The sequence below is a fragment of the Ursus americanus genome, chromosome 9, assembly GCF_024610735.1.
Source record: "Ursus americanus isolate L20-20 chromosome 9, mUrsAme1.1.p, whole genome shotgun sequence".
In the NCBI taxonomy this organism is placed as follows: domain Eukaryota; kingdom Metazoa; phylum Chordata; class Mammalia; order Carnivora; family Ursidae; genus Ursus; species Ursus americanus.
This window is the reverse complement of record NC_142135.1, coordinates 39,088,778-39,112,462: the sequence shown is the minus strand read 5'-3', so window position 1 is coordinate 39,112,462 and position 23,685 is coordinate 39,088,778. Positions and strand designations below refer to the sequence as shown.

Below are 23,685 nucleotides of genomic sequence, written 5' to 3'. Positions count from 1 at the left end.
TAAAGGGAATTGGTTTGTTTCCTGAATATGGTGGGTATGAAGCTTCTGCTGTCACAAACTTTCCTGTCCTAGAATTCCTTTTGAGGGAAAGCAATTTAGAGACATGACCCTGAACTAGTTTAGCTTCAGAGGTCCTGAAGGAACTCTCACTACAGAGAGAGATGCAGCCCAACACAGGCAACCTCTGCTGGAAGAATTCCTAGCTGCCCACCCTGCAAACAAGAACCCTCCAGTTGAGAGCAAGATAAGAAATTGGCCAGAGAGTGAATTTTTAACTTAAATTACTTTGAGCCCACTAAGGTAAGATAATTTGATTGTGTTCTTAATTTCTTTGGATTTGAATGTTTTGAATCTTTAACTTTTGGGGCCTCAGTTACTCCAAGGACAATTGATACTAAGAGAGCTTTCCATATTCAAATTTGGGACCCTTTTATTGTATTGGCATTTTGTTATTAACATGTATTTATGTATTTTAGTATTGGACCATCTTAAAGTTTCACTTTGATTCTGAGGCAGAATTTCTAATTGCCTATATTTTACATGCAGCTGGAAATAATTTGGAATGGGAATGGGAAGACATGTTTGGCCTTGGGTACCACATGGCACAGAAGTACATTTAAATAAGGCTCTGTTCTGACACATTTTAGAGGTTTCTTTGACAACTGTTGCTGTTGACCTCCTGTGCAGAAGCATTTCATGTGTCAGTGTCCTATAGTTTTTGTATCTTACTTATCACTTCTTGCTGTTTTCTAGTTACCTGTGTTTGTATTCCTGGGTATAGTAAATGTCTGAAGGTCAGAGATCACGTCTTGCCATCTAAGTATTATCTGTAGCACCGAGCATCTTGCCTTGCATGAAAAGTGTGCTTAATGAATAATCACTTTAAAACTAAATGAAAAAAGGACAATTCAGTATTTACTGTTAACTACTACACCTAGATTTTCAGGTTTAAATAACTTCACTAATAAGTCAGTAATTCTCTTGAAACCAGCTAGAGTTTCTTCTTTGACAAAATTCTAAAATGAAAAATGTACAGGTTAATACACCAGTAATCCAATCATTGAGAATAAAACCAAATCCCAGTGGAACTGAAGTAGTTGTTTTCCTCAGAGAAGCTTAAAGCACTGAGGGCTTCAAAGGGGAGGGGGTGGGGGAATGGGACAGACCGGTGATGGGTAGTAAGGAGGGCACGTATTGCATGGTGCACTGGGTGTTATACGCAACTAATGAATCATCGAACTTTACATCAGAAACCAGGGATGTACTGTATGGTGACTAACATAATATAATAAACAAACATTAAAATAAAAAAATTTAAAAAAATTTTTTTAAATTAAAAAAAAAAAAAAGAGAAGCTTAAAGCACTTCATCAACACAACATGCAGGCTCACAGCAGTCCTGGGAGTAACTGTAAGATCTTTCACGGCTACCTAAACACACTGAATGCAATGCATTCCCCCCTTTGAGATCTTACTTTCAGTGCTAGAAACCAAGTAGATGCTTAATAAATATTATTATGAAAAACACTAATATTGATTTGAAGTCCCACAGTGAAGCTAAGAAACTGAGCCCAGCCAAAGACCATATCAGAATCTGTAGTCTCTCTCAGCAAAGCAGGAGACCTTGGTGACTACACGATCACCGTGCCAGGCAGTCAACTGCATTTCCCAAATGTGGCCCAGATGGGAAACTTGAAGGAAGGAATACCACAAACTAAAAAAGGAACTAAAAAAAAAATGCTGAGGAAGATATGGTTCATGGCCTTGAGCTGCCTTCTATGAAAAAGAAACAGAAAATCTTCCAAAAATAACAATATATACCATCGAATACATAGAGGTGCATAAAGCCTTTTGGCTGCATATAACTATAACTGCATAGTGAGTAGAGTTCTCAGTATTAGAAAATATGTAATTTATCTCCATTTTGCTTTTACTCATCAGTTTAGTGTAGTTGTGAGCTTTTTAGTAGTGCATTTGTGTCTGCCATTTTTGGCTGCGTAATATTGGGTTTCACCTTTTTTGTAGCCGCAGCATAACTGTCTTTAAAATGGGAATAAAAATAGCACTAAAAATAGTACTGATATAATAAGGTCATTGCGAGGATTAAATAAAACAATTCATATAAAGTGCTCAGCACAGTACCTGTTTGTTATATAGGAAACTCTAAAAATTGCTATTATTATGATTTATCTTCTGTTTGCATATGTCATAAATCTAAGTAAAGTAGTTTAATTTTTGCATTCTGATTATAAATGTATTATGTATTCTAGAAATCTTAATAAATACAGAATAATATAATTGGAAAAATGAATCTTAACACATAATTCTACCATCCACAGATTAAAAAAATACTAACTTAGCAATAAATTTCCAATTTCTAAGTGTGGGGGCATATTGTTTTATTTGTGCAAAGTACTTGGCACATAGAAGCTGCCCAATGTATTGCATGGTGCACTGGGTGTTATACACAACTAAAGAATCATCGAGCCTTACATCGGAAACCGGGGTGTACTGTATGGTGACTAACATAATATAATAAAAAATCATTTAAAAAAAAAAGAAGCTGCCCACTAAGTGGATGTTAGAAGATCTTATAATCAGGAACGAGTGTATAACAATACGGCTGCTTTTATACATAAATAAAAAGAAACATTCCTTAAGAATGATCTCTGGGCTCCTTCCAAAGTAAAAACATTTACCCAAAATCAAAGAACAAAATACAAATAGAGAATCCCTGGTTATATGTAGGGTTCTTCTTATGCCATACTACCTGAATGCTCCTAAATATAATGCTATCCATGGTCACTCAGAATAAACTATACAAATCTCCCTGTGGTGATTCTTCCATGTCCTTATTCTTTTCTTTTAAATTCTTTTACACAGAATGATTAAAAACTATGCAAAAGCAGGCATTTGTATCTTCTCTTCCTTTTGGATTCTCTGCTATTGCTTAGTCCCAGACTTTGCATTCCATGGTCACACCCTAAATTTTATGGACTGATAAACTGAGTCAGCACCCATTCCAGATCACTGACTTATCCTAACCAAGCAGGGACAATTTATGGAAATGAAAACTTTGTTGTTGGCCCAACTTCACTTCCATTTAATTCCATCTTTTAAAAAATGTAGGGGAGGGGCATCTCAGTGGCTCAGACTTTTGAGCATCTGCCTTGGTGTCGGCTCAGGTCCTGATCTCACGGTTGTGACATCAAGCCCTGCAGAGGGCTCTGCACTCAGTGGGGCGTCTGCTTGAGATCCTCTCCCTCTCGCTCTATCCCTTGTGTGTGTACTCTCTCTCTCTCTAAAATAAATAATCTTTTTTAAAAATGTAGGGGAGCTCAGTTGGCCATTAGTTTTTCCTGCTTAGTCTCTTGCATCATATTAAAGGCATCCATTAAGAAACAGAGCTGCTAAGCAAGTGCCTCAGGTTGGGTCCACAAAACCCCCTTCACTGACCCTAAGTAGCTAAGCACATTTTTCATGATCAAGGTTGCATTAAGAAAGAAGGTAGTCTTTTGAGCCTCACTGCTGGGTTCAAATCCAGGAACCCCTTTCCTACTCCCCAGTGTACCTATGTACTGAACCCCTCCAAGCCTATTTCCTCAGGTACCTGGCACATGACAAGCATTAAATAAATGTCAATTATGATTAGTAGTAGTAGTAGAAGTAGTAATCAAATCAATCCTAGTGATTGGTGGCCTAACAGTATCCCAGCCAAATATCAGTACTGCCATAGTGAAAGGTTACATGGGTATAACTTGAACCTCCACAAGTTACAGGTTTAATCATTCATTCATTTGGTCACTGACAAATGTTTTTGAATACTGATGCTATTCGGATCACAATGTTAAGATCTGTAGAGAACTAAGAGGTGAATAAAGCACACATCTTGCCTTAATAGTTTCATAAAGCAGTAAGAGAAGGCTCAAAGGCTCAAAATCCCAGATGGCATTAGGAGATGTCTTTTTGAAATGGATAGTGAGCTGTTAGTTCCATATGACAAGATGTATATAAAATACAATCTAAGCCTAAAGTAATCGGGAAAATGGGCCTCCTTCCACCCATGCTGATAGTGATCAGTTCCCAACTTATAGTGTCATAAAATTGTTCTCACAAAATTGAATGCCCAGAGTGTTAAGAGTATACATATGTGGTAAAAAAGAACATTATCAACATTTTTATTAAGCGTATCAAGAACAGACAGATTCAGCACTGCTGCATCAAAGAGGGGTTTTTACATTTTATCTCCCTCAGGGGAGAAGGGAAAGTAGGAACATGTAGCTGTGATATAGATAGATAGATGATAGATAGATAGATGATGATAGATAGATAGATAGATAGATAGATAGATAGATAGATAGATAGATGATAGATAGATAGATAGATGATAGATAGATAGATAATAGATAGATAATAGATAGATATGTATATATTATATATATTTATTTCTAATATGAAATTTAGAAACATAGAGTCAAAGACACTTAAACACATGTTGAGGGCCTTATAAAAACATAAGGCTCTGATCAGTCAGTGGGCTTCAGAGTCATATTGGCATGGTTTCAAATTCTAATCTTATCACTCACAAGCTACTTGAACAAATGTAAATTCCTAAAGTTCTCTGAGCTTCACTTTCTTCACCTGTATAAGGGAAGAGATGTTGTGAAGATTGCATGAGACTAACTGTATGTATGGGAAGTGCTTAAAGTAGTACATAGCATGTCGTAAGCATTGAGTTAAAAGTAGCCATTAATAAGGATTATTTTATCATTAGCGGTCATTTTCAAGCATTGACTCCAGAATTACTGCCTACTTAGGCACCCTTAGGTCAGAGCAGACATGCTTGATGGTTTCATCTTGGGCAAAGAGCAGCAATGTTGCCAGGGTATCTTTTCTTGGGTCCCTAATGCTGCTTCTGATGACTGCCTGGTCTCCTTGGGGTTTGATGTGGTTTTATTTCTGGACTTCAAATGTGTCTTTCTTCCTTTTGTGAATACTCCTACCTGCTTGCAAATCAACTTTTTGTAGATTGCTAACTAATCTAGAGATAATCCCTAGTAATGACCCAATTCCCACGTGGACTCTTTCTCTGTCCCACCTTCTCCCCTGTGTCTCAGGAGAAATGACTATAGGAGGCCCTCATGGGACCCATGGTATGTCAAGCTGTACAGCTTGACAACACCAGTTCCTGCATTGGTGTTGACTATATCTTGACTACAAGTTTATAACTGAATCTGAATCTGCTAAAGTAGTTGTATACCTATTTAAAAATTCTTTCACTTCATCTCTCTGCACTTAGGGCCCACAACACAAAGCGGAAGGAAGCGGTGGAGGGAGGAACAAGGCCTAATTGGCAATTCCTGCTTAGACCAATAGACTCACCCTGTTTGCTTTGGAAGGGAAATGCCTGAATGCTTTCCCCACTGTTTGCATGAACCAACGAAGCATCTGATCCATCCAATTACATCCCATAGTACGAGCTAATGGATATTAAAATTACATGGGTCAGGGCTCAAATACAAGTACAGTTCTCTCGGCTTGAGTTAAATCAAGTATTTACTTTGAGACCAAAAGTACAAATTGTGGGCTGTTGAATCAGCTGGAGTTCTCAAAATAGAATTTGACCTGAATAGAGATAATTCCATGAAAACACTACTGGAAACCAAAATGCTTATCTAATCTATAAGTCTGGCAACATGTACAGCATTACTGATCGCTGGTACTGGTGAAAGAGTCTTAATTTTTATGTCTAGAGGAAATTAAGCCAAGAAAAAGAGTACCATTTAGTTCAGAGGAAAGATGTTCATACATTTTATATTTAAATGATTCCATTTGAGCACTTGGAAAATTAGAGGGCCTTTAGCCAAAAACAGCTCTATGTCACTCAGCTATGTGGAGCTTAACTAAAGCTTGGCCTTATCTAACTTCTTAGAAATACACTAACCAGAGACTCTGTATAAGAGTTCCAGAGCTAGCATATGCCTACAAGGGATTAAAGAGAAACCAAAGTGAAGAAAAGCAATTTAATCATAATGGAGAGTATAACAGTTACAGATACCAAGTATGAGAAGGGCTATTCCAGATTGTCAAAAGGAGCTTCAGGCTTACCATCACTAAAAGACCATTCCCAGTGTGGGCAGGAAAGAGCTCTGGTAATTCCTAATAATAGTGAGAAATGGGATTCCTCTGGGAACCTTTAAAAGCTCACCTTTTTTAACAGTTAAAGGCACACAGTTCCACTGAGGAGAACAGCCACTTCTTTTCAGAAAAGTATGTATTTTCTTAGCCTTATTAACAGAGTACTCAAATCTAATATTATTAAAGTGGGTTTTTTAAATAGATTAAGGAAGTTCAGAAGTATGACTTCAAGAGTACCTATAATGCTTTTTCATGATCCTCATCCTATATATATATTACACTAGGTGAAGAAAGTGTGTGTGTGTGTGTGTGTGTGTGTGTGTGTGTGTGCATCCAGTGGCTCAATGCCTAAAAGTATATCCTACTTGACCTTCGTTTCCTTTGTCTAAGTAAGTAGGAAACTGGTCCCTAAAAGGGGGCCCTCAAGAACCTTTATCAGTCATTTACACCTGTCATTAGCTGCTTTTCAAAGAACTAGTGTGAGTCATTAGAAGGGGAAGCAGGAGTTTAGTCACCTAAGTTCAGATGTTTATGGGTTGGGAAAAGAGAGGGGCATAAAAAGGGGAGGCTGAGGGATGGAAAACCACCCTGGCCTTCTGAATAATGGTGGTAAAGACCAGTTCTAAGCACAGCAGTTAAAGTTTAGAAGCCAAAAAAAATCCCAGAATTCAGGAAAAGCTGCAAATCCCTAAACTACAAAGAAAATGAGCAACTCTCAACTCAGCTTGACAGAGATTGTTTTTCCTATTGAGATGGCATTTACAATTTATTTTACAATCTATATCATCACGTTAATTTGGGCTCCAGCCTCTTCTGCAGCCACCATGTCATATTAAAAATAAATACGTGTGTTTTTGTGTGTATGTGTGTGTATACACGTGTGTGTCTGTCTGTTTACATCTATATACGTGTGTGTGCATATACCTGTAGAGAGAGAGATACATACAGACATATACACCAATACTCATTGTTCACAGAATCTGTATTTCCTAATTCACCTACTCACTAAAATTTATTCATAAGCCCAGGATCAGTACTCGTGGCTCTTTCATAGTCATTTGTGGACATGTGCAGACTGGCAAAAATTTGAGTCACTGAACACTCACTTTCCCAACTGAGATCAGACAAGGCAATATTCTGCCTTCTTGCTTCCGCTCTCATATCATCATACCACAAACAAGGGTCCTTTTTGTGGTCTATTCAGCACCACATTTTTTGAATTTTTGTGCTTTTTGTTGGTAATTTCACTGTTTAAAGTGGCCCAAGCACAGTGTTGGAGTCCTGTCTAATGGTCCTAAATGTCAGCAGGTTGTGATGAGCCTTACAGAGAAAATATGTGTGTTAGATAAGCTTTGTTCAAGAATGAATTATAGTCCTGTTGGCTGGGAGTTCAATGTTAATGAGTCAACAATAGATATTGCGTAAGGTGTCCTTAAACAGAAACACACATAAAACAAGCTTATGTATTGATTGGTTGTTGAAAATGTTGTGACCAGAGGCTTGCAGGAACAAAACCTTGTATTTCCCCTGGGAGCCGTGGTTCTGTATTCACTAAGTTAGTGTTCATGGAAAATTTAAAGAACATAACTACTGCAAATAATGAGAATTGACTATTTATATTTTTATTTGAAATCGTTTAAGACTCACAAGAAGATGCAAAAATAATAGTAGAGTTTCTGTGTATGCTTCATTTGGCTGTCTCACCTGAAATATCTTATTTTCAAAATAAAATTTCAAAAAAAAAGCCAGGAAATTAATGTTGGTACAATACTGGTAACTCAAATACAGATCTTATTCTGATATCACCAGTATACACACACACACACATATATATGTAATTCTATGGAATTCTGTCACATGTGTAGATTCATGTAGCCATTACCACAGTCAGCATGCAGGACTGTTCCATCACCACAAGGAAACACCCTCCGGGGGGGCACCTACATGGCTCAGTTGGTTAAGCATCTGCCTTTGGCTCAGGTCATGATCCCAGGGTCCTGGGATCAGGCCCCACATCAGGCTCCCTGCTCCTCAGGGAGCTTCTACCTCTCCCTCTGCCTGCTGTTCCCCCTGCTTGTGCTCACTCTCTCTGTCAAATAAATAAATAAAATCTTGAAAAAAAAAGAGAAAAAGAAAAATCCCTCCTGTTACCACTTAATAGTCACACCTTCCCCTCAACACTAGCTCCTAGCCCCTAGCATCCACTGATCTGTTCTCCATAACTATAATTTTATTACTTGAAAAGTTATATAAATAGAAATATACAGTATGTAATCCTTTGACAGCAGCTTTTTCACTCAGCCTAATGCCCATGAAGTTCATCCAAGCTGTTAAATCTATTGATGTTCTGTTTCTTTTTATTGATGAATAGTATTCCATTGTATGGGTGTACCACAGTCTGGTTTCTCATTTGCCCATTGAATCCATTTGGATTGTTTCCAGTTTGGGGCTATTAAATATCAAGCTTCTCACCATATCTTTTAAGATTTAGTTAAAACTGGCTCAAGCACTATACTCAGTATAGTGAGGAAAACCTGTATTTCTCCCTAGGACAACTGAAGTATGGGTATGACTGAGCACTCATATTTTCTACCTGTTGCCTCTGTCTCCGAGAATCTACTTATTTGTTGAATTTTTAAGTGCCATTCTAGCTTTTTACCTTTATTGTAAACTAGTCTTTTAAATTTCATGTTACCCTACTCAGCACTGCTGTGGTCTTTTTATTCTCCAAAGTACTGCATTCCCACCAAGGCTATGTGTGTGAGGGGCCTTGGCTGAAGGCTCCAGGCAATGGAAAGGGATTATGTCACTGTGGATTATGGCAGCATTGTACAAATACCTAGTCTGAACCATCCTTGGATCATTCTTGCATGGAGGATTTTGAGCAGTCTCTCTGTCAAGCAAACTCAATCTTCCTTCTCTGTCTTCAGATATATCTCTTTCTTGTTCCTTTGACCTCCTCCCCCTTTCAATCTAGCTCATCAGCCAACAACCCATATACTCTGTGTCCATTTCTTATGCAAAAGTAGGATAAATCTCTGTCTTACTTTTGGCTCATTCTGGACTTGCCCTGTGAGAACATTTCCAGAATCAAATTATTCACCCATCAAGGAATTTTACAAAACAACTTCTTCTCCAGGAGAGTTCATCCATCGGCTCTTAAAGTACCTTTTTATCCTTCTTCCATTCCATTTATAATGGAAGTCATCAGAAGCATAGAATTTGTTCAACGAAAAACTGCTTTGTAAGCAATTTTGTGTTATTCGAACCCATGCATGCTTCAAGATATAGTTACTTAAAGGAAGTCAGAGACTGACCCTAATGAAAAGCTGCCTTTACAGCTTCCACTAAGGAGTGCCCATGAGCCCACTCATAGGCCCATCCAATAGTCATTCTAACCATTATACTCTCCAGTGTTTACATCTTCTGCTTACTAGCTGCTTAGCAGAAAGACCTAATGGACAGGGAGTCAAGTCCCTCTGCCACACCTGACAGAACCAGGGGAGCACTGGTATGAGTTGGGAAATGATTCATGAAGAGTTCTGCTGCCACCTGGGAAGGGGAAGAGGCCCCTCCCTTCACCTTCTACCTCTGTTCTCTTCCCTGTCTCCATTGCCCAATAAGTTCTATTCCACAAACAGTCACTGAGCCCTCACTCCCTGCTCTGCTGGTGCCGAGGATACAAATGGGGGAAGTTCATGGCTCTGCCTCAAAGTGCTCCAGTCAACTGGCAGAGCAAGACAGGTGAAAGACTAATCATTAGGGGGGTACCTGCATGGCACAGTCAGTTGAGCATCTGACTCTTGGGTTTTGGCTCAGGTTGTGATCTCGTGGGATTGAGCCCCACATCGGGCTCCACACTCAGCATGGAATTTGCTTGGGATTCTCTCTCCCTCTTTCTCTGCTCCTCCCCACTGTGCATTCTCTCCCTCTCTCTCAAATGAATAAATCTTAAAAAAAAAAAAGACAATCATTTGAAAATGGTACTTATCCAGAGAGAGAAAGCACAGCTGTGAGGGTTAAATGCAGGTATTCAGCCTACAGAAATGCAAGCAAAAAAAGTGATATGGGCCAAACTGGCAGCAATGTTGAAGGAAATGGGCCTGAATGAGGAGCGGTTGGAGCCAGTGGCTAGAAAGCAGATGCAATAATCTAGATTAGAGATGGCCACATTCTTTACCAAGGCAGAGTTCTAGCAGATAGAGATGAGAGGCCAAACACACATGAGTGCAGACTTAGCAGGGTTTTGTGACCAACTACAATGTGGGAGGCAAGAGAGAAGAAGAAACAGAACAATGCAAGAAGTTCCCAGCTGGGGAGGCAGGGAGCACTGTGTGTGTTGGAGAAGGAACAGAGTGGGAAGTACAGCTTGGGTGAGCAGGGAAATAATATGTTTATTCTTTCCCCCCTCTCTGAAGTGAACAATGTCTTTGGACATACAGGCATTCAGAGGGCAGTCTTAAATCTGATTCATACGTAGGAAGCACTCGATACTGTTGGTGGAATGAAATACCACTTTGGAACTCAGAAGAGGACTGAAGCTATAACAGGAATTTAGGGTTGCAAATGTGACCAGTCATCATCCAAGAAGCCTCTTGACCCCAAATTACATCACAGTCTTTCCCTTCTTCCTCTTCACAACCCCTCTTCAAAATCCCTCTCCCTTTTGTCCTCTCAGGAAAATACTTGAAAACGGTACTTGAAATACTTAGGAGTTACCCTAGCATCTGTAATTTAATTGCTTGTGTTATTTTTATATAACTCTACATCTCTATACTATCGCATTTTTTAAAATGTACTGAAAAAAGTGCTTTTGAACTTTTATTCCAATCTTATCTTTTCTTGATGAAGTGACTTCTCTATATTAAAAATTCTCTAACACAAAATAGCAGGATTTTCTCCAGCCCTGTGTCCTGTCAGGAGACCTAGTCAATTGCCACCTTTGATTGATTGAGTGAGTGAGTGAGTGAGTGAGTGAGTGATTAATTATGTTCAGTTAGCCACTGTATAGTACATCTTTAGTTTTTGATTAGTTTTGATGTAGTTTGGTTGTATATAACACCCAGTGCTCATCACAACACATGCCCTCCTCAATACCCATCACCCGGTTACCCCATCCTCCCACCTCCCCTCCCTTCTGAAACCCTAGATTTGTTTCCCAGGGCCCATAGTCTCTCATGGTTCATCTTCCTCTCTGATTTCTCCCCTTTCAGTTTTCCCTCCCTTCCCCTATGGTGTTCGGTGCTATTCCTTATGTTCCACATATGAGTGAAACCATTGATAATTGTTTTTCTCTGCTTGACTTACTTCACTTAGCATAGTCCCTCCAGTTCCATGTCAATGCCACCTTTGTTTTAAAAAGTGCTGGAATTAGCTATTTACGATTCTCCGTTTTCCTCACTTTTCCTTAGAGAGATCAGATAGAACTAAATAGGAATATGGAATAAAGTTTACATTTCCAAAGCAAAACCAAACCAAAGCACTTTAAATAGCTTCCTTAGTCCAGAGCTGGAGTCAATAATAAAAGGGATTTTACATGAAGTTAGGTATTAATCAGAAGTTTCCAGTTTCTTCCTATGTTTAATTAAATCCCCTGCTATTGATATTCCTACATTCTCCATTCATGTCTGAATGGTTGTTATGTTGATGAATAACTAATGTGCACCTATTAATCCTTTCGGGCGCATTACCTGAATGAAACTTTCCTTCATAGCATTTCAGGGAGCTGGGAAGGAAATCACTTTAGGGAGCAGCAGTTCCTGCCCTCTTGCCCTTCTGCCTCTTATACAGAGAGAAGTGCTTCGAGAGCCATGTCTCTGCTCACAAAGGTCTGAGGTGACTCTGCCTCCAGGTGCCCCCTGCAGGAGAGAATGTACCACCCATTGCCCCAGGGCCTCTTTGACCATCTCAGTCACCCTCAGTGATTGCAAATCAACAGCAGTTTGGATCCTTGGGGGCTACTTGGCGTGAAAATAAAGAAAAAAGAACATCAGTTGATTCCTCCCTTCTTTGGGGGAGAGACAAGCCAGGAACCACAAATTTTTCTTTTTCCTCCCACTATACAGGCCCATTACTTACCCAAGTTAACTCTGGAAATGCTTCATTTGACTCTAGAAAAGGAGCTACATATACAGTGTTCACATACCCCTTATTCCATTTATCATGAATTTATTTGATTACAATTCAAATTTTTCTTTACTTTTACTCAGTCTCTACTCTTTGGTGTTTATATAGGATATAAGTCTATTTATTACCTTTAAAAAAGAGACACTGAGCCAGTAAAAAGTAATCCAAAAGATTTATTGAAAGTACATATAAAGTAAGATTATTCTTTTATAATTTAAGTTAAAATAATTGGGAAAAAATGCATATACAGTATGAAGACAACTAATTTTAAAATAAAGCAAAGGGAGTAAAATATGCATGGAAAAAAGAAGTTAATAAAACCTACCAAACTCTTTGGTAATTGTCTTTAGGGAGGGGCAGGTAGACTTTGGGTCATTTTTTTCCTCTTCCTGCTATGTTTCTCCATTTTTTCACTTTTTCTTTAATGAGCATGTGTTTCCAAAGTTTCTGCCTCCCATTTGCTCAGTAAGTAATGACACTCATGTGCCCTTTTGACTCTCTTGCAATTTTTTGGAATCGCCCCCAGGTTGCTCCAGCAGTTTCTCACTGTTACTTAGATAATGTAGGAAGGCCATGATTTGGGTGAGCGTCCTGTCCTATGCTTCTGTAGTTAAGAATGAGAATGAGTGAGAGCATGAGTAACAGAGTCCCTGGAAAATGAGAAAAGTGATTCATAAATGTACCCTGATAACTTCTCTTGCTCACTTCTCTAAATGCCCCTCCACATTTTAGCTTCAATTAACTTTGTCATGTTTTTCCCTGGAGGGATAGCCCTGCTGAGGTCAGCCCTGTGCATTCCAAGTCCTTGAAACAGGCCATGTCATATCTCTAGTCCAAGAGTGTATACAGTTCCTTAACAGAATCCAGAGGCCTTTGGGGTCCAAATACATTTGTTTATTGCCCATTATCTGGCATTCCCATTGCCTTGGTTCTCTTACTAAAGAAAATATTTCTTCTGTGTATTTCTAAGAAAAAATTCAGAAAGATATAGACAAGGGTCTAAGGTCAGCTTCAGTGATTCATTCGTGAATTCATTGTGTTATGTTTTATATATTGAACTTTTATAGATTATATTTTGTATACTTTGACATATCATATTAATGTTTTATGCCCAGATGTAAACTGGATATAAAAGTACAAGAGACAGCTCATGCTGTCAAAGGGTTTCAGTGAGATTAAGGCCTAAGAAGGCAACTTGATAGGAAGAGCAATTACCATACCCTCTGGAAAGTGACATGTAGGTAAACACACAGGCTTTAAGAATACATGGGGGGCCTAATTCAGCTGAAGTGAGGGCATGGCCAGAGAAGACTTCCCAGAAGAGGCAGAGATGGGAAGGAAAAATAGGAGTTAGGGAGAAGAGGGAAGTGAGCAGGCATTCTGGCAGAGGGAATGGCATGTTCAAAGAACAGAATCAAGAGTGACTGTGATTACTTCAGGATGGCCTGAACACTATAAGAAGAGGAGAGCAAAAGACAGAGCTGGAGAGGCAGATGAAGACCTGTCATGTTATGCTCAGTGAGGACAATGGGTAAAGCACTGTAGGACTTTTAAGCAGGTGAAAGAAATGATCAAATACTGTGCCATCTTAAAGCTGGAGAGGACCCTAGAATCTGGTGTGCCATTTTGCAGTTGAGATCCAGAGAGATTAAGTGAGTTACACAATGTCACGCAGCTTATGAAATGGGTGGTGTTGAGTTTATTGCATGCCTGGGTGGCTCAGTCAATTAAGGTCTGACCCTTGATTTTGGCTCAGGTCATGGTCTCAGGGTGGTAAGATCAAGTCCCGAGTTGGGCTCTGGGCTCAGTGCGGGAGTCTACTTGAGATTCTCTCCTTCTCCCTCAGCCCCTTCCCCTGCTCACATGCTCATTCTCTCTCTCTCACCCTCTCTCTCTCGAATAAATAAATAAATAAATAAATAACGTCTTAAAAAGGGTAGAGTTGAGTTCATGACAGTTCAGAATTTTTTCTGCTCCATCACGTTGTCTCTCCCAAAAGAGAGATGGCTGATGACAGTCCTATGAATCAAAGGTTCTGCACAAGACTTTACACTCAAGAATGAAGGTTACCTGCTCATGAGGCGGTTGCAAGTTTGGCCTCCCCCAATGAGAAGAAAGCAATCTTCACAGCCAAGGATAATTTCCCCAGCATTTCCAAAACCAGCAGAGTGTTCAAGATAGAGATAGGATCTGGGAAAAGAATGGAAAAGTGCATTCTGCTGGACAGAAGTCCTATTCTTACAGTATCTGCCGCAGCCTGGCTTTCTGTCCAAATGACTTCACCCTTCCCATTCCCCTCACCTTCCTATGTGCCCTGTTCTCTGCTGGTCTCTTTTTCATCCTTTCTTTTCCATTGCCCTCACTGTCTCCTTTTCTGTACCCTAAATGGGGGATAGACATAGTCAGAATTAATGGCTGAGAAGGTGGTTAGGATTATGGAGAGAAAACTAAAAATATCATAGGTCCCTTTCCTTTATTTGAGCTTTTAGCTCAAAATTAGCCTTCTTTTAACCTGTTTGCCAACCTGCCACTACATAGTGGGAACCCCAGCAATGCTGGGTAAAACCCATGACCAATGTGTCTGAATCCCCAAGGCTGAGCAGTTGATCTGTGGGATCCCTGGATCCTCCCACCAGAGATGAAAGGCCATCTGAACACTAAGCAGACCAGAACTCCAGCTTCCTCTGAGCCATCTAGGTGGGGTGAGTGGAGGGAAATGAGGCACTTGGAGGTCAGCCATTCCCAGCCCATCAGGCTCTGGCTGCTGGGCCTTGGCAAGCAATGCCAGAGAGAGGCAGAACCCCTGCCCCCCAGAGCCAGGCTGGGCCTCAGGGCCGAGTGCAGGCTGGATGAGTAGAGGAAAAGAGGCAGCGTCTGCCTTATTCCCCTGCCCTTTTGAACTTGTTTGGTCACCAGCAGGAAGACCGCCAGGGGAGCAGGGCACTTCGTGAAGGGAGAGGATGAAGCTCCTTGGGAGGGAGTCACTCTGTCTGTGCATGATGTATCAGCCCTCGGAAGCCAATCTCACTTGCAGATAAAGCGCATTTGTTTTGTCCAGCTTGGAGCTGACATGGGGAGTTTTGCTGGCGGGATGGTTTCCGGCCTATTCATCCTTCTTCTGGTAAAACCACCTCTTAGGGGAAGGCGTCTAGGTTGTTTCCTTTCCTCCGGGGCTGCTAAAGCACCTGCTGGTTTGGGGGCCTTCTGCTTACTCCAAACGGCCTCTGCCTCACGGGGACTTCTCCCCACAGCCACCTGAGCCACACAAGCCTTCTAGCAGCAGGCCTGTTGACAGGGAGCAAATGACTGATGAAACAAGAGAAACTCATCCCCTTCCAGGAAAAAGATGAAAGCAGCATGGGACTCAGATCTAGAAGTAGTGATTTCTGCTCCGGCTGGCAGCACTGGTGGGCTCTGACAGAGGATGGGAAAGGAATGTGTCCAGGGAGGCTCACAGGGTGGGAGAGGCACCACTCTTGGCCTTGCCACCAGTATCACAACTTTGAAAGTCTCAGAATCTATGGGAAAACAGGCTCTAACCTTTTTTTATTTTCTGGTTTAGTGTTTAAAGCATTAACTATTAGGTGCTTCTTGCATTTGCATTTAACAAAATGGCCCGATTGTAACCACACCACTCTTTGGTACATCACTTTGCTCCAATTCTGCTTGATATGAGTTCGCATTTGAAGATCGTTTATACCATCATTCAGTGATTCTGCAAGTAATTGTTGAGTGCTTACCATTTGCAGGCTGTGGGGACACAAAGGTGAATGAACCTGGATCTCATCCTTGATGAGCTCGTAGTCCAGAAGGAAAGAAGAACATGTAAATGAATACATTGAACTACAGTGGGTGAAGCTGTTGAGTCAAATTCTTTGGAGTTCAGGGTAAATCAGAGACTGTTCAGAGAAGATAATATTTAGCGTGGGGGAAGGGATGAGTAGGCAGAGAACAGACTTCAGCTGCTGTTGGGCAGTGATGAGGTGTGTTCAAGAGTTATGTTTGTTTGTACTGAAGCAAAGATTTCTTATGGAGTAACTTTGGAAGATGGCCCTAAGAGAAAAATTAGGACTCTACCCCAAAAAGGGTGTTGTCTGCTGTAGTTTTGGTATTTGTGTTTCATCTTATTGGCCAGAGCTTCCCAGTGTTTTTGAGTAAGGATCCCTTTTTTGACATCAAAAAGTCACCAAGCTGGGAGAAAATCGAGAGCCCGTGGATGTTTAAGCAAAAGGAATAGGTGGACTGATGAAGTGGGATACTTAGATTTCTTGGTGAACTTATAAGTACCTTGATTAATACCAGGAACCCAGTGAGAGATTAATAAATGTTTGACAAAGATGATGAAAGCCGCTCCCTCCCACAAAGCTCAAAGTCTAAAGGAAAGGAGGATGTATCCATTCCCTGTGGCTGCTATAACAAATGACCACAAAGTAGGTGGTTTAAAACAAAAGAAATGTGTTCTCTCACAGTTGTGAAGGCCAGCAGTCTAAAATGAAGGTGTAGGCACAGGATTGGCTCCTTCTGGAGGCTCCAAGGGAAAATCTGTTCCATGCCTTTCTCCTAGCTTGGGGTAGGTGTCAGACCCTCGGCATTCCTTGGCTTGTAGATACATGACTCCAATCTCAGCCTGTGTCTTCATGTGGCTTCTCCTTAGTCTGCCTCTGCACTTCTATTTCTTATAAGGACATTTGTCATGGGATTTAGAGCCCATCTAGTAATCCAGGACAATATCATCTTGATATCCTTAATTACCTCTGTAAAAATCCACTTTCCAAATAAGGTCACATTCACAGGTGCTAGGGGTTAGAATCTTTGGGGGGATTTCCAGTCAACCCACTTCAGGAGAGTTTTGGAGAGTGTGACCTACCTCAACTGGTCCAGGTACTTGTTTGCTGAAGTTCTATTGCCTGAAACCCAAATAATTCCCCCCAACAAGGACAGACACTTAGAATAACCAGATGAATAAAACTCTCCTGAAGCCATGCATAAGACCAGGTGGCTTAAACACAAATGATTCCAACTTTTACCAACTAGACAGAGCTCTGTGAGAGAAGAAATCATGTCTCAGATTCAGCACTGTGTCCCCATAGTGCCTGATACATGGTAGGCACTTAATATTTTTTTTAATAAATAAATGATTCGATATAAGAAGAGATCTCACCACTACTCTTCTAGTCTATATATTTCAGGTCATCTTTTAGTCCATGTAAAAGCTAATTCTATCTTTATGAGGCAAACCCTAGAGCCTTTAAGTGACTGTAGAGTTAGAATACAATACAGGCAAGCCCTGCAAGTTTGCAGGGAGACAAATTCTCATAAATTCTAGTTACTAACAGTTTTCAGGGACACCAGACCACTTGGAAAGTAACAAAGATTTTTATCACACACAATATTTGCCCTCAGAGTGAGCCCAATCTACCTATCACCAGTGCCAGTTTAAGGGACCTCATAAATGATGAAATATCTCCTTGCATCTCTGACCAGAACAAAAAGTTGACAGATTTTCTGGAAACTTCTGGAGGGTTTCTAAGCTGAAAGACAATAGTGATGGCAGAAAGATTCTCTTCCTGCCTCATCCAGTAGCTACTAGCTACATGCAGGTATTGAACACTTGAAATATGACTAGTCTGAATTGGTAGGTAATATAAATATAAAATGCACACCAGATTTTAAAGGCTCATGAAAAGAGAAATGTAAAATATCTCACTCACAAATTTTCATGTTCACTGCATGTTGAAATGCTAATATTTTCAATATGTTGAGTTAAATAAAATATAAACAAAAATAATGTCACCTACTTCTTATTACTTTTTCTAATGTGGCCGTTAGAAAATTTTAAATTACATACATGGTTTACATTTGTAGTTTGCATTATATTTCCAGTGGAGAGTTCTGGTCTAGAGCATTGTGGTTTCTGAGGCTGGAACAAGGCTCTTTGGGAAACTGCCAACTCTGACGTAAGCACAGTTCGCTTCACCCACTCCAACACTGCCCTAGATGAGGAACTTGTCTCTTCCCTAAGAGTAATTAAAGCAGACCAATGTGAAACTTCCCAGCTACTCTCCTTTTTCTTCTCTCTCACTTCCAATCCTTGTCCATGGAACTGACACAGACATCTTTTTTTTTTTGTAATTTTTATTTTGTTATATTAGTCACTATACAGTACGTCCCCAGTTTTTGATGCAATGTTCCATGATTCATTATTTGCATATAACACCCAGTGCACCATGCAATATGTGCCCTCCTTAATACCCATCACCAGCCTATCCCAATCCCCCCCCCCCCCAAAGCCCTCAGACATATTTTTAAGTGTAACTCTGACCAGACTTTAAAAATTGTGGTACTCCACAGCACCAACAGAAGAAAGTCAAATTAGTCTGGTGTATAAGACTTTCACATTCTGCCTTCAATGTTCACCATTAGGCACCCAATGCACATCATACAGAGCTACCCATTTTTCTCTGAATATAATTATAGCCAAAACATTGAAAGTTTACTGTGTGCTGGTGATTCATTTAATCATCATAAACAACTTTTAGGGGGTAGATGTTATTATTATCCTCATTTTACAGAAAAAAAAACAATTGAGGTACTAATAAGAAGTAATAATCATAGTGATATAACTAGTAAGTGGCAGAACTGGAATTTAAACCAAGCAATCTATCCCAGAGTCTGTGTTCTTAACTACTACACTATTGTCTGTGGCTTTGCCTGTCCTGCTCCCTCTGCTCTTTCTCACATTATCAGTGCAGCACACATGGACGCATGTTTTAATACCCAGATCAACTATCACATCCCCTATGAAAACTTCATCACTCCCACAGGGAATTAGATACTTTCTCCTCCGAGCAAACATGTATCTCATTCCTTTATTATTATACTCAAGTTGGACTCTACTGCCCTTCTGAGATCTAGATAATAGTGGCTCATACCCCCAGATTTTCAGGCAATGAGAATCCAGAACCCTTCACCAATACCTCTATAAACCCTGAAAAGACTTTCATGTTCATAATCAACTCAACCTCTGGGCTCTAGCTACTGCATGTGTTGTCTTTGTTCCTGACAACCTTGACCAAGACAGGAACACAGGTTGTGTCCAGTTTTTACAGAAATGTCCCTCCCTTACAGCATTTGTCCTTTTTTTTCAGCATTTGTCTTTATGGAAACTCACTGACTATATAGACATAGTAGTGCACTATTCTGAAAAGCAAATTTTGTGATATTTATTCCTATTCTTAAAATTAATTTTAGATATCAAAGGGCTATTTATGGTCCTTTAACTCTATGCGGTATCCAGCCTTTGGCTGCCTTGCTGTGTCCTCTCCTCCCCTTTCCATGCTCAGTCCTCTATTCGCTCATCTCCGTCTCTGCCCTGCTTCCTTTTTAAAGGGTATTCACATTTTCTCATGAAGAAGAGCTTTTGTTTGTTTGTTTTTTCACTTCAGATATCTTCTATTTAAAAGAACTTAAAGTAATTTGTCAAATGCAGTTCACTCCCTGGGAGAAATTTGGATAACAGCTGTTAAAATAATAAAAATTTCACTGCACTAGAGAATTATTTCCTTATACATCTGCCTCATATGCCCTGAACCTAACAAAATAGATATCCAATAAATCCAGTAAATTTGTTGTTGAATGAATTAATGATTTATTAATTAGATATATCCTAGACGACCAAGTGTCCTCTTCATAAACTCAAACCTAAGAATTTTATGATCATTGGTTCTATAGAGAGCAGAATTCCCACTCTATAGAAAATTCTTCTTTAGGACCAAGAGAGATTTAGTCACATATGGTTCCTACACTCTTTGGGACATCTTTTCCCCAGGCAGGGATGACAACCACATTGCTCAGGAATTAAACTGTTCAACTCATGGTCCTCTCTGCCTCAAATTCAAAAGCTGTAGTTCCTAAGGTCAGCAAATGTTAATGAAAACTACTTTGTGTGGATCCATGTTAATGGCCAAAGCATTTGCTTCTGTTGAAGATGTTTAAACAGATTTCATCAAAGATATATTTACCATGAGATGTTTATAAATACAAAAAATTACAAAGAATGATACATCAAAAATTCGTTTAACCACCATCTGGATTTTTAAACATTATTATTTTTGCCACACTTGATCCAGATATTTTTCCAAAGGAGATAAAGCATTACAGATATAGTTGAACCTTTATTATAGCTTTATCTAATTATAACCACAATTATAAAAATTATTTTTCCATCTTGCCCATGTTTTCTACTTTTTTGACAATATTGTTATGTGTGTATAATATTAGTGGTATAATATTAAATATGTTTTAATTGTAATTTTCACTCAAGTTTATGCTTTCAAGCTATATGTGTGTTATACATGAAGTCTTAACTCATCCTTTTCAATTGCTATATAATAAATACTTGACTATATAGCATAAGCTTTATATATCCATTCTCTTAGCATTTGACATTAAGCTAGGTATGTAATTTTGATATTACAAACAATATTGTATACATTTGTATATGTCTGTGCACATGCACAAAGTTTTTGTCCAAATTATGTACACAATTTTTTTACTATCTATATATCAGTTTTTCTTAGTGCATCATAAATGTCTTCTTGTTTGTGGCATTGGTTTCAATTTTATTGTTTCTTTTGTTTTACAGATTTTTTTATATATAATTAATGTGTAATTTTTTAATGTATTAAAAACGTTCTTTTATGGTTGTGCCTGTTGTGTCACATTTAAGAAATCCTCCCCTATCTTCAACATCATGAAGATATTCTCCTACATTTTCATTTCAAAGTTATTAACTTTACTTTCACATTTAGTGAGCATGAATTTATTTTCGTGTGTGTTGTGTGGTTAAGATGTAATTTTTTCCCATATGGAGATCAAATTGTCTAGCACCATTTATGACATAATATTCCTTCATCCCAGTGCTTTTTAGTGGTATGTCTGTCATATCAAATCTCCAGAATGTGGCTATTTCTAGTTCCTTAGTTTGGTCTATTAGTATGGTGATGAGTCCACCTTCCTTTTCCTTCTTCCTGCCTATTCTTGGACTTTGATTCTTAACATAGACTTTGTTTTTAGAAAGTTTTAGATTTACAGAAAAATTGAGCAGATAATGTTACCCCCCATGTTACCCCCCAACACACCCACATAGTCTCCCCTGTCATTAACAATTTACATTAGCGTGGTACATTTGTTACAATTAGTGAACCAATATTGGTATAATATTATTAAGTAAAATTCATAGTTTATTCAGACTTTCTTAGTTTTTACCTAATGTCCTTCCTGTGTTCCAGGATCTCATCCAGGATACAATATTACATTTAGTCATCATGTCTCCTTAGGCTTCTCTTGGCTATGACAGTTTCTAAGGCTTTCCTTGTTTTTATTTTTGTTTTTGTTTTGATGATTTTTAATAATGGTTTGATTTTATTTTTTTCAGTTATTTTTTGTAGCTACCTCGGGCAGCAGTGAATGTTTTATTTTTACATTTTTACTGAAATGTAATTAACATACAATGTTACATTAGTTTCAGGTGTACAACATATTAATAACGTATGGTGACAGACTTTCCATGTTTTTGATGACCTTAACAATTTTGAGGAATACTCTTTGGGCATATTGTAGGATATGCCTCTATTGAAATTTTTCTGATGTTTTTCTCATGATTAGAATGACCTGGACCTTTACTTTTTCTAAAGAATTTTAGGATCAACTGCTCAATTTCATGAAAAATCACATTGATTTTTTAAATTTGGAATTGCAGTGAACTTACACATTTCTTTATGAAAAGTGACTCTTCCTATCCATGTATATAGTATATTACCCTTTATGTGTATTTTCTTTCATGTCCTTCAATAAATTGGTATAGTTTTCTTCATAAAAATCTTACATTTTTTTTTTACTTATTTCAAAATACCTTACAATTCCTGTAGGTATGAATATGATCTTTCTTTTCATTATATTTTCTAATGGGCTGCTGCTAGTGTATACAAACACCGATTTTTGTATGTGGATCCAATGTCCACTGACTTGGCTGAAGTCTGTTATTTGATCTAATAGTTTTTCTCTAAGTTATCTTAGATCTAAGTGTAAATAATACTATGAATAAAATAAATAACTGCAATAGTTCGTTTTGTGTGTGAGCTTGACTGAGTCACGGAGTACTCAGACATTTGGCCAAACATTATTCTGGGTGTGTCTGTGAGGGTGTTTCTAGATGAAATTAACATTTTAATTGGTAGACTGAGTGAAGTAGATGGTTCTCCTTCATGTGGGTGGGCCTTATTCAATCAGTTGAAGAGCTGAATAGAACAAAAAGACTGAATAAGAGGGAATTCCTCCTGCCTAACTGAGCTGGGACAGTGGTCTTTTCCTGTCTTGGAATGAAACATCAGCTCCTCTTGGGTCTCTAGCCTGGTTTTTATTTTTTATTATTATTTTTTTTAAGTAGGCTCCACACCCAGCATGGAGCTCAACACAGGACTTAAACTCACAACCGTGAGATCAAGACCTGAGCTGAGATCAAGAGTCAGACACCTAATGGACTGAGCCACCCAGGTGCCCCTCTAGCCTGGTTTTTAGACTGGAACTTACACCATCACCTTTCCTGTTTCTCAGGCCTTTGGACTTGGACTGAAACTACACATCTGCCCTCCGGGATCTCTAGCTAGCTGACTGCAGATCTTGGTTGGGACTTGCCAGCCTTCTGAACTGCGTGAGTCAATTCCTTATATTTAATAACTGTGTGTGCGCACACACACACATACACGCACACACACATATATGCACACATCCTTTTGGTTCTGTTTCTCTGGATAACACTAATATAATAATAAATGTATATTATATAGTAAATACAGGTAAATAATACTGTGGGTAAAATTTTGACTATTGATTTAAGTTACTTAATGATTATAAATATATCCAGGGTGTTTATGTTTCTTAATTCCATTTTAGTCATTTATATGTTTCTATAAGAAATTGTGCTTATTTTCAAATTTATCGGCACAAAGTTCCTTATGATTTTTGAAACCCTATCCTTCTCTAGTTGTAGTCTCTATTTCTTCCTAATAGTGTTTATTTAATTCTCTCTTTTTAATCAATCTTGCCAATAGTTTGTCAATTTTCAAACCAGTGTGTAGTTTTCTATTTAATAAATGTCTACCCTTTTAAAAATTATTTTCTTAAGTTAATCTCTTTGGATTTATTCTGTTACACTTTTTCTAAATTTTTGCTTGAATGATTGGCCAGAATTAATTTTCAGTACTTTTTTTAACATATGCACTTGATACTATAAATTTCCCTCTGCAGTGCCATGAGTTTTTATTAGTAGAATTTTCTTATCACTCGTTCAGTTCTAAATAATTTTGCTTTATGTTTATTTATTTGGCCTATTAATTATCTGAAGTATAATTTTTTGTTTCTA

The 23,685-nt window shown here is 38.7% G+C and overlaps 1 long non-coding RNA gene across 1 annotated transcript in view; it reads left to right on the top strand.

Moving 5' to 3' along the window:
• The window catches only part of LOC148109451 (uncharacterized), a 653,768-nt gene extending 630,453 nt beyond the window's left edge, over window positions 1–23,315 (top strand). Inside the window, exon 4 of the long non-coding RNA XR_015725641.1 lies at window positions 22,878–23,315. This is a non-coding gene — a long non-coding RNA (uncharacterized LOC148109451). The remainder of the gene's footprint in view (window positions 1–22,877) is intronic.
• Window positions 23,316–23,685: the final 370 nt, after the last annotated feature.